The 14603-nt window shown below is 39.0% G+C and overlaps 1 long non-coding RNA gene across 1 annotated transcript; it reads left to right on the forward strand.

Annotated features, from left to right (window-relative positions):
• The first annotated feature begins 640 nt into the window (after positions 1-640).
• On the forward strand, positions 641-13928 carry LOC139140891 (uncharacterized). The gene is made up of 3 exons (XR_011554087.1): positions 641-775; positions 8900-9062; positions 12887-13928. It is a non-coding gene; the product is annotated as an uncharacterized lncRNA (long non-coding RNA).
• Positions 13929-14603: the final 675 nt, after the last annotated feature.

A 14603-nucleotide genomic window follows, 5' to 3' on the forward strand; every position in this document is an offset into this window, starting at 1 on the left:
ACGTCGCTACGACATTAAATAGCTCGCGTGTGTGAAGACGTGAACTAAAAATTAGCTAAAATGGGGTTAGTAAATGCATATTCGTTTGTTTGTTTTTACGGTTATGTCCGCGGCCAAACATGTTGGACCCTCCCATCACCAAAATCACAAACAGAGTGACCGATGGGAGGATCAACCGCCCCAAGGCTGAAGAAACTGAGCTCAGTGGAGGGCAAATTGTATTATAGCGACTGCGTCGATCGAGGTCATCCGGTTATTTGCGCATGACCCATTTATCTCCTCGGTATGACCTTTCAGACTTGGCCTTGTTTGATTTCTTGGCCTTGTTTGATTTCTCGCCGGCGACGTTTTGAACCGGTATATTCTTCCGCACAACAAAAATGTGTCGAATACTCGGTTTGATTTCAAAGAATTAAGACAAAAATAGAAACTAATCAAGGTGAAAATCAATTACACTTTCTACAATCAAATTTCCATTCCTAACGCAACACTCGCTCCTTGGTCTTCATCAGACCTAGCTGTGATATCGCAGCGGTACTTGTGGCGTGTATCGAACGCGATCGGGTCATTGAGGTCATCGCCACAGTCCCGATGACCTCAATGACCCGATCGCGTTCCATACACGCCACAAGTACCGCTGCGACATCACAGCTACATCAGACCCATTTCTTGCGCATTAATTTCAATTCATATGCAGGCAACGATAGTACGGCCAACCCAGATCGCAGTTCTCTGGATTCTCTCAATCTCTGTATAAGTGTACCCGTGCCCAAAGGTGAGCAAAATTCTGTATGTTGTAATCGTACTGTAATCGAAATTGTAATCGACAGGTGCCGCAAACTGGTAAATTTCATGAATTTCGCAAAATCATCACAAAACATGTTTTGAAGGCTAATATACCGATATTTCTTAATTTTGACCTTGACCTAAAATTTGGAGGGGAAAGTAGAGCTGTTCTTAACTGCCCACTGGCATACATGGAAAATGTGCCCTCCCACTGAATTTTGATGCCCACTGCCCTCCAGTATCTATAGTCTGCCCGCTCCCCACTCCCCACAACAATTCAAGCTCCCCGGTGCGCTCTCCCCGCTGCTGAAATTCCCAATTGCCAACTAGATGCCCACTAGGCAACCTAGATCAACGCAAAACCTAGCTGTGGGTCCATAGCTGTGGTGTTTTCGGACGGGATTCCTGCCTTTTACGGGCTGGTTTTGACTTTTACGGTGGCGGGGTTAAAATCGTAAAAAGTCAAAACCAGCCCGTAAAAGGCAGGAATCCCGTCCGAAAACACCACAGCTATGGACCCACAGCTACGCAAAACCGTGCGAGCAGTACAGTGTACCTTGCAACATTGCCCCTCTCTAAGGCGCTTTATTGCTCCTCAAGTTCCATCAACCCCGCCGCTTTCCCCTCCCTCTACGTATTTTACGGTGCCCACTGATTTATCGCCCCTTTTAGAACGTAATCTTTGACCTCATTTTCATAAGTACGCACATCCTTGATGTCATCAGTTTGTGGCTATACCACTTGTAAAATGATGCCATTTGTTCCCTGGGACACGATTCCGTCCAAATTCGGGGATTTAAATCTATGAAAATATGCACCTATGCCCGTGCGCCGATCAAACGATCGTGTTGCATTATGATACGCGTGCCAACACCACGCTAAAGTTTGAATTTTCCCAAAGTCCATCATGATACACACAGTTTGCTATACTTTACGCTTGGGTCACCCACACATATTAGTATATGGCACAAGACCGCTAATTAATTTCCAAAAGGCCACCATAGTAGCGTCGAGATTAATTTTCCAATTTTAAAACATTCAGCGGCATGAATCCTCTTATAGGTCTTAGGTCAATGTCAGTTTGAATATACTGTTGAATTTTCGTGTGGGCAAGTCCACGGAAATTTTGAGATAGCGATGAAAATAGCGCCCTCAGTGATGTTTTTAACAAAATTCAGGCTTATTGTTATGATTTCTATAGGCCTTAGAACTCCACATATTACCACAGAATGCTTCAGCCATGCATTATTCACAACAGTTTGCACTTTGATTCAGGCAGAAAAATATCTTTACAAAAATACTTGACATTAAAGTTCAAACTAAACAAGCATCCATGCAGGTATCAAAAATTAGTGGTCTTGTGCCATATGTGGACGCTTTGCTTGCTGTGTTTTGCGCGCGATTTCCGCTGTCAGTAACGTTTTCAGGACAGACAATTTAGGATCTGCTTGTCCCATTGCTATATAAGTTGATATGCATGTTCCTAAAGATGACCTCCGGTACCTAAGTTATTTGCTTTTGTCATTCTTGTTTTTCTGGTTTAAATATTTCTTGAATGGACCAATTCAAACCGAATGTGAGCACATAGTGTTACGTGCAGAGAAAACGAACAAAAGGGTGAACTCAGCAGTTAACGTTTTAAACAAAATTTATTACAAAAATAAAACTAATTGCTAAGTCAGGGATAGAGTACAAGCTTTAAAAGTGTACAGATTACTTATCTCAGCTGGGACGGCAAAGCTCCAGTCTCAGAGTTGTAACAGTCTGTCGGATGAATGAACAGTCCTTTGGCTTGCAGGCTTGCAGTTGCACAAAGTCCACAGTGTAAATCCAGCGTGAGCAGTGAAGGTCTTGAAAAGTCTTGAGAATGACTACTGCTGGAGTTTAGTAACACACAAGAGACACGATCCCAAAAGTCTGACTGGAAGCTGTGCACGTCCCTTTTATAAAGGCATGTAAGAACAATCTAGAACTTTTATTGACATGCTAATTACTGTTCTAAAATATCTCCCTTACACAACTAATCAACTTTCCAGAACATTCCAAACATGACTAATTGAATTCAAGGTTGTGAGGTCATCAAGGGCAGTGACCTTGGGAATGTTCTAGACTAATTGAACTCAGGTCATGATGAGTGTGGGGGAAATGACCTACATAACACACCCCCTCTTCAAAAAAGAAAATTTTTCAAAGAAAAATCTTTCTTTTACAAATGTAATCTTGAAAAGGATTTAAGTACTCAAATTTTGTTTTACTCTAAAGTAAAATTTCTTGAAAGTGAACAACAATAAAATTTCTTGAAAGTGAACAACAATAATTTCTAAATACGAGAGAGACAGTCTGCAATTAAATTGTCTCTGCCTTTGATATGTCTAATGTCAAGATTAAACTCCTGTAACATTAAACTCCATCTTAGCAATCTCTGATTTTTGCCTTTAAATTTCTGCAGAAAAACAAGAGGGTTGTGATCAATATAAACCACTATTGGCTGATTTGAAGAAGTAACATAAACTTCAAAATGCTGTAAAGCTAATATCAAAGATAAACACTCTTTTTCGATTGTAGAGTAGTTTCTCTGGGATTTGTTAAATTTGCGTGAAAAATAGCAAACAGGATGATCTATACCATGACTATCCTCTTGCAATAAAACAGCACCAGCAGCCGTATCACTAGCATCTACAGCTAATTTGAATGGCAAAGTGAAATCTGGTGCAGACAACACTGGGGCACTTTGCAGTATGGCTTTAAGTGTATCAAATGCCTGTTGGCATTGCTCTGACCAAACAAACTTTACTTTCTTTTTAAGTAAGTTAGTCAAAGGCTCAGTAATTGTGGAGAAATTTGGACAGAATTTTCTGTAGTAACCAGCCATACCGAGAAAGCGCATCAGTTGTCGTTTGCAGTTTGGTATGGGAAAACTTGAAATGGCACTGATTTTGGCATCAACAGGTTTTACCTCACCCTGTCCTACAGTATGTCCGAGGTAAGTTACCCTCGCCCAACCAAACTCAGATTTGGCAAGGTTGACAGTCAACATTGCTTTACTCAGTCTCTCGAAGAACTTCCGCATGAGCTTAATGTGTTCTCCCAGGTGTCACTATACAGGATGACGTCGTCAACGTAAGCTGCACACCCGTCTAGCCCGGATATGACGTCGTTGATCATCCGTTGGAACGTTGCCGGAGAGTTCTTCATTCCGAATGGCATCACCTTGTACTGGAACAATCCGTCTGGTGTAACAAAGGCGGATATTTCACGAGCACGATCCGTCAGAGGGACTTGCCAAAATCCCTTCAGTAGGTCAAATTTTGTCACATACTTGGCTTTTCCCACTCGGTCGATGCAGTCATCAATCCTCGGGATTGGGAAAGTGTCTGTCTTTGTTAAAGTGTTGACCTTCCTAAAGTCCGTGCACATACGATAACTGTGGTCTGATTTGGAACAAGTATGCACGGCGAACTCCAGTTACTTTTACTGGGTTCAATAAAGTCATTGTCCAGCAGGTATTTGACTTCTTCCTGGAGATATTTCGCTTTGTTGGATTCAGTCTGTATGGATGTTGTTTTACAGGCTTACTGTCCCCAACATCAACGTCGTGATAGATGACGTTCGTCCTCGTTGGAACATCTTGAAACAGGTGTTTATATTCGTGGAGCAGTTCTTTCACCTGTTGTTGTTGTTCTGGCTGGAGGTGTGCCAACTTTGTAGACTCCAGCTTCTCCAGGATTTCTGAGTTCTGAAGCTTGACCGAGCCCAGCTTTGAGTTTAGAGTATTTTCACTCAAGTCAGTTTCAGTATCACTATCTTCATAATGGCTTGAACTGACTGCACTGACAGGCTGAGTTATAGTAGGATTATCCCTATCCAAATATGGCTTAAGCATATTTATGTGACATAGCTGTTTTTGTTTTCGCCTGTCAGGTGTTATTATGATGTAATTTAAATCACTCAATTTCTTATCAATTAGATATGGCCCAAAGTAACGAGCATGGAGTGGTTTTCCAGGAATTGGAAGTAGAACAAGAACCTTTTGACCGGGTTCAAACTTCCGTTTGAGGTGCTTTTATCATATTTGGTTTTCATTGACTGCTGAGATGACTCAAGATTTTCTCTGGCTAATTCACATGCTTTAGAGAGTTTTGTACGAAAATCTGACACATATTGCAAAATATTCAGACAATCATCATCGTCTGATAGGAATTTCTCTTAACGAGCTTAAGTGGGCCACGGACTGTATGTCCAAATACAAGCTCAAATGGGCTAAAACCAAGAGACTCTTGAATTGACTCTCTAACAGCAAAGAGCAAAAAATGAATTCCTTCATCCCACTGCTTCTCTGTGTCAAAACAGTAGGTCCTAATCATGTTTTCCAAAGTTTGATGAAATCGCTCAAGAGCACCCTGACTTCTGGATGATAGGCGGATGACCTATACTGTTTAATGCCTAGCTGATCCATTACTTGTTGAAAAATTCCAGACATAAAGTTGGAGCCTTGATCGGACTGGACACATTTAGGGAGGCCGAATAAAGTGAAAAATTTGACTAAAGCTCTCACTATAGTCTTTGTCTTTATATTTCTCAGTGGTATGGCTTCGGGGAACCGAGTTGATGTACACATAATTGTCAACATGTACTCATTTCCTGATCTTGTTTTTGGTAGGGGCCCAACACAGTCTATTAGTATCCTACTAAATGGTTCTTGAAATGCAGGAATTGGCTGTAAAGGGGCCTTTGGAATGGTCTGATTTGGCTTTCCTACCATTTGACATGTGTGACAAGTTTTACAGAAATGTGCTACATCCTGCCTGAGATTAGGCCAATAAAAGTGACTGAGAATTTTATGATAAGTTTTCCTGACTCCTAAGTGACCAGCCCAGGGCGTTTCATGGGCCAGGCGCAATATTTCAGCACGGTAGGGCTTTGGAACCACAATTTGATGTTTTATAGCCCAATCGTCATCAACCAAGACATCTGGAGGTCTCCATTTACGCATGAGAATACCAGATTTTGTATAATAGGAAACAGAGCTATCTGAAGTTTTACCTTCATCATCTACCCTGTCAAACAAAGACAAAATATCTGGGTCTTTGTGTTGTTCTGCAATGAGATTTGATCTAGAAAATGTCTGACTTTGGTCAGCAGAAGTTTTACTGGAAGTTTCAAATCCACGAGGGATAACGGAATGATCCGTGTCAAACACCTGACTGAGAAAGGTGTCATTTAAGTCAACATCTGTGACATTATTTTTGAGAGTATTTTGATTCTCGGAAGTTTTCTTTGACATGGCTCGAGTAATGGCACAGGAAGGAAATAAATCGGGTATCTCTTGTTCAATTGGCTCTGGATCCTGATCTAAACTAGGATTATCAGTCACAAGTGGATAGTAATGACCTTGTCCCAGCAAGGTCGTTTCCAAGAAGAAGGTGAATCCCTTCAAAAGGCAAAAAAGGCCTAATACCTAAAGCCACAGGTCCAGAAACAAAGTCCGAAGACAAATAGACATTATGGAGAGGAACAGGAATGTAGTCATTACAATCTACCCCCTTAATAAGAACTTTAGAACCTGAAAATGACTTTTCAGAAAACGGCAGGGTATCTGCCAACAAAAGAGACTGGGAAGCCCCGGTATCTCTTAAAATTTTGACAGGGGTAGCGGAAGAAAAATCACTAGAAAGTGATATAAAACCATCATGAATAAATGGTTCGAAAATACCCATAATGCTATCTTGAGAAGAATTGACCTTGACCTCATTAATTGGGGATAAGAGGGTTTAACCTCAGAAAATGTGTTGCACACATTATTAGACTCTAATTGAGTTGATGAAGAAATAAAGCCGGTTGGCTTAGATCCACTTTGACCACTTTGACCTTCACGTTTTCTTTTCAATTTGAAACAATCTGACATTAAATGGCCGTCTTTCTTACAATAATTACAAGAAAGTGTACCGAACTGTTTGTCAGAAGGAGATTGAGACTTGGGATCTGATGATGTGTGAGTGTTACTTAAATTTTGTGAACTGTTGTCATTTGATTTCCTACTGTCCTTTGAAGAATTCTTGGATGAAAAGGAGGAGTTAAATTTACCTGCATTGTTTCTGTATGAAAAGGACTGGGATGGTTTGCTGAGAAATGAAGATTTGTGGGTCAATGAATAATCATCGGCCAAACGTGCAGCAACCTCCAATGTATCTGCCTTTTGTTCATTGATAAACGTCTTGATGTCACTCCGGATGCACCTCTTAAATTCTTCAATCAAAACAAGCTGTCGTAATTTGTCATAATTCTGACTGACCTTTTCAGAAGAACACCAACGATCAAACAGTTGTTCTTTTGTTCGAGCAAATTCAACATAAGTTTGATCTTTCACCTTCTCACAATCCCTAAATTTCTGACGGTAAGCTTCAGGCACCAACTCATAGCCCTTGAGAATTAATTCCTTCACAGAATCATAATCTGAAGCCTGCTCTACTGACAACTGAATGTAAATTTCTCTGGCTTTACCCACCAAAGCACTCTGCAAAAGCATAGACCAGGACTCCTTAGGCCAATTCAGACTCTGAGCAATTTTCTCAAAATGGAGAAAATATTTATCAACATCCTTTTCTTGGAAAGGGGGAACTAACCTGAAATGCTTAGTGATGTCAAACTTGTCTGAAGGGAAGAATTTTCCTGACTGTCCAAGCTCTAAACGTCTCATTTCTAACTGTAGTCGATGTTCTTCCAATTCTCTCTCTTTTCTCTCTGTCTTTCTTCCATTTGTAATTCTTTCTCTCTCATTTGTAATTCTAGTTTCTTGATCTCCAAATTTGTCTGCATTTCTAATTCTAATTTTCTTAGTTCAAAGGTAGACTCGGGCTCATAATCTTTCAATGTGGATTCCTCAAATTGGCCTAAATCAACTAGATGTTTGGCAATACGGTACTGTATTTCCCTCTTGCGCATAGATCTTTTGACTTCTACTTAAGGAAATTGGCCAGTGTTATGAGGTTGTCTTTTCTGAGGGAATTAAATGTGTCCTGATCAAGGTCATCCATAAATTCGTCTGGTTTAAATTCCGCCATGATTAAATTTCGCTGAGTTCACAGTATACAGTAGTTTTGAAAAGGCTGTCAAAATGTTGTCAAACGGCTCAAAATATTCGTATCCCGGACGAGCCCCAATTTGTTACGTGCAGAGAAAACGAACAAAAAGGGTGAACTCAGCAGTTAACGTTTAAACAAAATTTATTACAAAAATAAAACTAATTGCTAAGTCAGGGATAGAGTACAAGCTTTAAAAGTGTACAGATTACTTATCTCAGCTGGGACGGCAAAGCTCCAGTCTCAGAGTTGTAACAGTCTGTCGGACGAATGAACAGTCCTTTGGCTTGCAGGCTTGAAGCTGCACAAAGTCCACAGTATAAATCCAGCGTTGACAGTGAAGGTCTTGAAAAGTCTTGAGAATGACTACTGCTGGAGTTTAGTAACACACAAGAGACACGATCCCAAAAGTCTGACTGGAAGCTGTGCACGTCCCTTTTATAAAGGCATGTAAGAACAATCTAGAACTTTTATTGACATGCTAATTACTGTTCTAAAATTATCTCCCTTACACAACTAATCAACTTTCCAGAACATTCCAAACATGACTAATTGAATTCAAGGTTGTGAGGTCATCAAGGGCAGTGACCTTGGGAATGTTCTAGACTAATTGAACTCAGGTCATGATGAGTGTGGGGGAAATGACCTAATGTGAGCACATAGTGTCCTTGACGGTATTTTTGACATTTGCTAATGATGAAGTATCTGCTTGCCCAATTGCTGCAGAAGTTGATATGCATGTTTCTAAAGTTTACCTCAGTACATATGTTGCAGACCTTATTTGCTTTTGTCGTTCTTGTTTTTTTTTTGGTTGTGCTGTGTAGAAATCATTGTCATAAAATAATCGCAATCATACCCACTCGTAAGCCATAACACTACATGTAGGTCAAAATTTGTAACACAACATCAACGCAAAATTTTGCTGCATAAGTATACATACCATAAGTATACATACAGCATTGATTTAATCGTACAGTAAGTAGAACATTTTGATCTGAAACAAGTCTTTTCATTTGTTTACATTTTTGATGTAGGCAACAATGGCGACAACTCCAGATATTAAAGCAGTCATCAGCGAGGGATATCAAAATTTTGCACGTATATTTTACTCCGGAGACTCGAAACGTCTCGCGCAGCTGTACACCCCCGATGGAAAATGGTTGTGCCAGGGACGAAAGATGCTAACAAGCAGACAGGGTGAGTAAGAGAGAGATGAACTTAAGGACCGTCTCAGATTGTCGCATAAGTTCAAAAAGTGAAATTTGTTTGTTTACGGAGGGAAGGGGTTTGACCTCCATTCAATTAGTGAACTTCACTTTCACACGTTTAATCCGTGATCACACGTTCTTTGTGTGTAAATATAAACAAAAACTGCACACTCGTGCCAATAAATTTTACAATAACTGTTTCCAACTAGTTCGTGTCCCAAATACATTAACACTGTATCCTAAGGCTGCGTTCACAAATAACGATGCGGGGGTGATGGAATTGTGATTGAAATCTTTTTTTTTCAGATCCCCCATAAAAAATTTAAATCCCCTCCCTCTATATGATCAAACTTTTTCAAGTCCCCCTAACTATCACAAGCCTGAATATCAGCAAAGGATGTGCGCGCAGAAAAAATAAACACGTATCGCGCCGTTACGCTCGCAGATGTTCAACACTAAGTCATATTCCTAGGGCAAGTTCTTAAATTGATTCATTTTTAAATGCATCAGTGAACGTTTTGGATTTATCAGTGTAAGTCAACTTGAGTTAATCCAACTTTGGCCAGGTCAATTGCTCCTCCTGAAGAGCACACAAAATGATGATCATGAGAGAGTAGGCAAATCATGAATTCTGGCTAATAGTCATATTGACAAAAACTCAGCACAGTGACCTACAAAAATTTGTTTCAAAAGTACAAGACATATATGAATTAAATGCTACCCAAAATTCACAATACTGGAAGGTTAAAATATTCCATCAAATAAATGTGTTAATCTCTGAAAGTTTCGGTGTAATAATGGCAAATTTTGTTACAAAATAAATAATTCCATGTAATCACATATAGTCTTTACTGTTCAAAGTTTACTTTTGTATTTTTTTATGATGAGAATGAAAATTTAGAAAATCAAGCATAATGACCCTATCTTTTTTCTTTAATATTTGATTAATCTCATATGCCAGAATTCAAAATCCCCGATAACATATACACTTAAATCTCCTGGTCTTCCATGTGTTGCTCTCTGGCCTGATCTTGTGTACAAGTGTGTTTCAATGTCATGAGTGTCATTTGAACTAAACCCTTCTTCAATTACCATGTACATCAGAGTCAGAGCTATCTCTGTACACTGCTCAGATATGCAGTGACAGTAACATTGCAGTAGCAGGGCGGTACCTGTTAGTGACACTACCCGTAGGGAGTAGCTGTTTTAACATTGACAATTTTGACAATATTTTTGTTCAATTTATACAACTGTGTTCTTGTTTTACTCCCCACAGCATATTGAACTGTCCAGTATTCAGCTTGCTAACACAGCCTGTGTTTGTGTACCATGCATTTGTATCACTGACAACTGACTGTCAGTATCACCTAATACATATTTAAATAAACAGGCTTTGTCGACAAACGGAATACTATGTGGTTAGCATGCTGTAGGGAAACAGTAAAATCATCAACAGTTGCAGTTACTATGCTAAAGTTTGTTTTTTTTTACGACAAATTATACATGTTTAGATTTTTCAAGATAAAAGTCATAAAATGTGACAAAATGGTTCTAGATTTTGTCAAAGCATTACAAACATTACAACAACTGGATGACATAAAAGTTGTATTCATTTTTCATTGCATTACATACAAAAATTTGGAATTGGAAAATGTAAAACGTAAAAGGGAACAAAAAATGTTCAAGTCCCCCCTACAGGCAGAGCAAAATTTTCAAGTCCCCCCTTAATTGCCCCTAAACTTTTCGAATCCCCCAGAAATCCTCCAGCCCCCCTGACTGGTGTTTTGCGAACGAAGGTTTAAAACCTTTTATTCAACAAATTATAAAGCTAAAAAGTATCACTTTTTAATATGCTATAAGTGTCTGCCTGCTCTAACCACACCTGGTCATTTCACTGTCACTGTGTTGACGAAACAGCCCTGCATACTGCGGTCTTCACGAGACACATAATTCTCAGTGAAAATGTCGAAAAAAGACACCCCGTATAGTAGGACAAATGACTCTATTTGGTGAACCAGTAGCAAAGCTCAATGCGCCATAATGATTATGAAAAATTTGTGGATACCGACATGTTTTTACACCAGGGCGACTTGTCAACAACTGAAAAGAAAGCACATATGCACAGGAAGATTGGAAAAGGGTATACAAGTTTGACGCGGAAAGATGAAAAAATATGTGACTGACTATAGCGAGAAGAAAAAGGAACAAAAAGAAAAGGAAAGTCATGAGATGAAATAAGGGCAAGTAAAATAAAATGACACTTCTATGTGCTGTAAAACGCCCCGAGATCTAAACGAAGGAATTGAGTTTCTTGAACTTATGCGCCAATCTGAGACGGTCCCTTAATTGTTTTCGAAAAGAGTTATTTCTGGTGACCGTGATTTAAAATGAGTAAATTATTAAAATCGGGATCAACAATAATAAAGAATACGCCTTGAAAACTAAAATTGGGCGGTTCTATATGTTACAATACTATATTTAGGAAACTGTGCATTTTTTACTTTAAAGTTGGAGTGTCCGTTTTCTCAAACGCATGGGCTAGTAAAACACCAACTGGAGCACCAAATCAGAGCTCGAAATTAGCGGTAGTCCTGCGTCCACAGACTATAAACTTTTCTCTGGGGCTGCCAAAATCCATGAAATGGTAGCCCACACGGACTACCAATGCCTGGAACCTGAAATTCAGTCAGTACTTGGCATGCCATGTCCGGTCAGTCACTTTGAAATGAGCTAAATGCAGTCAAACCCAGCTGGACACAGAAAGGCCATACTATGACTTTGTTATGCAAATTACGACGACGACCGGCCATGGGTGGAACTTTGGAACAAAGTTTCATTATATGAACTGACTGATTTGAATGACAGGCACAGGAAATGATGACCAATGAAAACACATTTTCGTTGCATTTCGATCATCATGTATCAATCACAATTACACGGAAATTATGCCTCCTCCCTACAGAAAGCCCATGGTCTATTTTAGCCCTGCTACAGTACGTCTCAGTGCTGGGATGAAAAGGTCTTATCGTTGTCATGACTTCTATCAAAATTTGCATACAACTCTGAGTGTGAAACAGGTTGTCAAATAGGTCACCAAACTTTTGAGTATCACTATCGTCGATTATACCCGTTTCCTTGATTATTAAAGGTGTGCAATATTCACATCAAACGACTAGAAGATTCACTTCATGGGCAGAATCTTGAAAAATAGCCTTTTCTTGTCTGGTTAACGAAAAAAGATATTCCTGAACTAAAATATGCATAGGCTACCAGCCATTGTCACTGGGCTACCAACTTAAGAAAATGGTAGCCCAAGTGGACAACCATGGAAAAAAGTTAATTTAAAGCCCTGCAAATCCTTATGAAATACGCTGCAAAGGAGACTTAGTAATCGCTGGTAGATACATATAAAGTTCAATTAATGAGTCATTCATTTCTCTGCCTTGTGACATACATGAAAGTCAACTGTTTATCAGGTGCCAATCTGTTGTAAAGTGGACACTTCTCAGAAGGTGGCCTGAACACGATTGCAACTAATTTGGGATAATTGGATCTTCATATTTTTCAAATGTCTCGAAATTGTAAGGTGTTCTATAGCTGAATCTTGCAATATTTCAAATTACTCATAAACAACAAGAGTATAACTAAACAAGAGAAGCAGATGAGATAACATTTGCTGATCAAACTGACATAACTTCACCATTCGATTATTCAAAATTAGTTCCAGTCGTGTTCGTACTGAAAGTAAAACTACCGCGGTATTTTCAAGAAAATATTGTATATTTACCTCATTGAAAAATTGTTGCATTTCAGAGATAATTGATGCTGTTGACAATGGTTTACTGGCAGATAAACGAAATAGTCAAACCATATGTGAGGAGGTGTTTGGGAAATATGGAGACGAGTTCGTAACCTCCAGGGGATCCTTTAAACTGACGAGCAAAGATGGTGCGAAGACGATTTCAGGCAAAGATGTGGTTGTGTGGAAATTGGTGGACGGCGAGTATCTGATCGAGGTCGACATTTGGAATTTTGATGAGTAATATTTCAGTTGATGATAGTTCCATTGTCCCTGAACCGCATTTCAGAAATGGACAGAGTTTGTAATTGTACAATCGTAGCACAGGCAGTCATAGATCTTCAGCAAATAATGAGATTCTTTTATTGCTACGTCAGAACTTCAAGTTACTAAAATTGTGCAAAATCGACAGCACCTTATCAGCAAATATCTTAAAGACATTTCTCTGTACCGCACTTCTATTGTAATGAACGGAAAACAAAATTCAATTGTTGCATTTTGGTAATTTCTTTTAACTCTATACCATGATATATGAGACTTCTCATGGGCAAGCTTTCGGATACTTTCGGATACTTGCTCAGGTAGTCATATGCAACCTTTACACTGGGGGCAGGGGCAAGTTTTTCGTTTATTGGTACTTAGTTCTCAAGAAAATTGGAAAAACACCAGCTTTTATCGAGGAAATAAACTCAAGCCAAGGGGCATGAAATGAATACGTCCTTGATCACTCGAAGTACTATGATAATATTACCAAAGTCAGTTGAAGATTGTCCTATGTAGACGTTATTGAAATCGTTTGTAAAGTTGAAAGTCTATGGGCAAATAAATAATAAATATAAAACAGAGTAAAGCAATAAACTGCAGTAGACCTTTGCGTTGGTGGTAGGCTGTGGCTTAGATTGTGGGGTGAATGCTATAGCTAGGTCAGCCAGTAACTGCTGCTCATTAAAGCCAAGCGACCGGACCCAATCTGGGTCTGTTTTTGTTGTTAAGTCTGTAGAGAAGCAAATGTGATCATAGGCTAATTTTTGAACAATAAATCACACTTCTAAACTATTGCATTGCTCTTTTTATTTGTACACATAGGGACCCCTGATGCAGCTAGTTTATTTCAGCCTGTTTTAAGAAAGGTACAATCTTTTACTTGTTCATGGTTTGTGATCAAAGTGAGAATACTTCTGTGCATTTTCCTACGTCGTATGTACAGCTACAAGTTATCGCATGCCGCGGGAACTGCATGTACCAATACATCGACATTGTAATTGCCTTGCTATAATTTTGAACAAAGGAAGGCAAAATGTGGCCGATACAGTGATTCACTCAAAAATATCAAATCATAAAACATGGGAGTCTATTTGGCATTTATAACATTTTCCCATAAATAGCAAGCTATATCAGTAAATGTACTTCGCTTGAAGTGGCAGGTAAAAAGTGCATGTGTATACAAAAAATGATTTTTGGATTTCATCGATAATGTTGGTTCACTATACATGGTAGTTTACATGTTAAAACTATAAACAGTTATTTTCCAAGATAAAAGTAGCAATGTCTGAGCATTTATAGACATCTGATAATTGATAATAATGGAGTTGATCAGCAATGGGTGTTTACAAGTGCAGATGTGTACAATAAATTTACTTTTGGAATTTCACCGAAAATGTTGATTAACCATACACGGTAGTCTATGACGAAACTGTGAATATTTTTTTCCAATGTAAAACTTACTATACT

Source organism: Ptychodera flava, chromosome 9, assembly GCF_041260155.1.
Source record: "Ptychodera flava strain L36383 chromosome 9, AS_Pfla_20210202, whole genome shotgun sequence".
Lineage (NCBI taxonomy): Eukaryota > Metazoa > Hemichordata > Enteropneusta > Ptychoderidae > Ptychodera > Ptychodera flava.